This window comes from Callorhinus ursinus, unplaced genomic scaffold (assembly GCF_003265705.2).
Source record: "Callorhinus ursinus isolate GAN/ISIS: 27379988/994484 unplaced genomic scaffold, GSC_fseal_2.0 scaffold2, whole genome shotgun sequence".
Taxonomy (NCBI): Eukaryota; Metazoa; Chordata; class Mammalia; order Carnivora; family Otariidae; genus Callorhinus; species Callorhinus ursinus.
Window position 1 is genome coordinate 66,055,107 of NW_027397064.1, and position 2,514 is coordinate 66,057,620.

Here is a 2,514-nt window from a genome sequence, read left to right on the forward strand (position 1 = left end):
AACACTTACTAAAAAATCCTGTCTTGATCAATACTGAGGATTTTCTACTCACCAATGATCATTGTTTCTAACTAAATTAGCATCGTGGATAGAATGTCTGACTTGAGAGACCCAGTGCTAAATTTTTAAGAGGTCCAGCATTGGTCAAAATACTGAAGTGGATGAAAATTTTCTCTGCTTTCCCTTTCCATGCCTTCTACTAGGAGCTTCTTGCTCTTACTTCTTGCTTCACTGCTGACACTCTGTTTAAAAAAGAATTCTTATTAGAATAGTGTAAAATAGGTTATTATTTTTGAGTAAGGTATAAAGAAATCAGTAGTTCACTGTTACTGAAGATCCTAGTACCTCTAATTGGAGGTGGTACATTTTAGTGGAAAGCATCAGCAAAAGCTGAGTTTGATTCCACTAGTGAATTTTACAATCTTGTGAAAGTGAATGAAAAAAATTACCTGGCTTCTATTTCTTCAGTTTCAAAGTGGAGGAACTGGGCCTTGCATTCGACCCTGGAGCTGCCCATGCAACCCAGCCATGGTCCATCCCACTGTGTTCTTTGACATTGCCCTGGATGGCGAGCCTTTGGACTGGGTCTCCTTTAGCTGTTTGCAAAGTTCCGAAGACAGTGGAAAGCTTTCCTGCTCTGAGCCCTGGGGAGAAAGGATTTGATTATCAAGTTTCCCACTTTCACAGAATCATTCTGGGATTTCTGTGCCGGCATGGTGACTTCACCCGCCATCATGGCACTGTTGGCAGGTCCATCTATGGGGAGAAATCTGATGATGTGAATTTCATCCTGAAGCACACGGGTCCTGGCATCTTGTCAATGGCAAATGCTGGATCCAAATCAAATGGGTTCGTTTTTCATCTGCACTGCTGAGACTGAATGGTTGGATAGCAAGCACATGGTCTTTGGAAAGGTGAAAGAGGACATGAATATTGTTCAAGCCATGGAGCGCTTTGGGTTCAGGTATGGCAAGACCAACAAGAAGATCACCATAGCTGACTGTGGACAAATCTAATATATTTTTCTTGTATTGTACCTTAACTACCGTATCATTCCTTCTGTAGCTCAGGCGAGGACGCCATCTGCTTAAAATAGCCTATAATCTTTGTGCTGTCACTGGAGTTCTATGGGTTTTATACTTTCTTTACTCCCCTCCAAGTCTAGCTGGATTGCAGAGTTAATTTTCTGATTATGAAATAAAAACTAAACAAAAAAATAAAGTGAAGGAACTGGATTATAGACTCCACGTTTTAATTTTTTTATTATTTCATATTATATTTATATTAATATTTTTAGCATTATCTTATATCTAATTTTTTGTCTGTATATGTTCAAACACCTGGCACCCTTGCAGGATACGTTTAGGCAATATCTTAACATCACAAATTTTTAACTGAATATTCATATCATTGATTTACAATTTCAGAATATTTGCTATAGCTCAGAATCTTCAGGCCATTATAATTTAGAAAAAAAATTGTAAAGCTCTTTTTTTTAAAGATTCTATTTTTTATGTGTCAGAGAGAGAGAGAGAGCAGCAGCAGTAGAGGGAGAGGGAGAAGCAGGCTCCCCGCTGAGCAGGGAGCCTGAAGCAGGGCTCAATCCCAGGACCCTGGGATCATGATCTGAGCCAAAGGCAGACGGTTAACCAACTGAGCCACCCAGGCATTCCTGTAAAGCTTTTATGCTTGATTAGATTTCTTTTAGATTTTATTATTAGTGCAATACAATCATATGCATTATATATGTTGCTTTTAGAAATATAAAAATATAGATGTACAGATTTTTAACAAAATAAAACAATTTGGGGGGAGTGAGAAATTTTGCTCCATTCTCCAAACCACAAATTTTTCAAAAGAAAATTGTTTTGGAGCAAGAGAACATTACTGAATATTTCATCTCTCACCCATCCTATTTTTCAATTTAAGAGATTGTCTTATAAATTTCTTGAAGTTTTTGCTTTTTTGGTTTTAAAATATATTCAAAACTAAGCTTGCTTTCTTTAATCTCAAACTTCATAAATGTTACAATGCTTCCCTTTAGAAATTGAGTTGGCTGTTTTTTCTGATAGTTCAATTTCTAGAATAAGTCATATCTCAAATTGTAATGGTTTGCTTCTCAAGATTTACAGAAAATAAGGGTATGCCCTAAAACTTAACCTGAATCTTATGAATATTTGTCAAGTCTGTGTTCAGACCATTCCCAAATTACCAATGTCTGATTTCAAATGGCTCTTACATACAACTGCCAGGCACTTCTGTCTTCACTGTTGATAGAAACTTCACAGAGTCCTGCTCCATTCCTACTCTCTTCTGCAGCACTGGAGTCTCAGAATCCCTTGCCATGACTGTAGCATAAAGTCTGGTGGTGTGATGTGTTGGGAAGGGAGCAGGATGGAGATTCCTGATACCACTGGAGGGCTTTTATTGCAGGAGATGTCCTCCTCGGGTCTCAAATTAAAACAAGAGTTGAGTTACTGTTCAATCATCAGAATTTTATTACTGAGAGCCTTC

General features: G+C 37.8%; 1 pseudogene; it reads left to right on the forward strand.

Annotated features, from left to right (window-relative positions):
• Positions 1-528: 528 nt before the first annotated feature.
• LOC112809662 (peptidyl-prolyl cis-trans isomerase A pseudogene) lies at positions 529-1,016 on the forward strand (annotated as a pseudogene).
• The last annotated feature ends 1,498 nt before the right edge of the window (positions 1,017-2,514 follow it).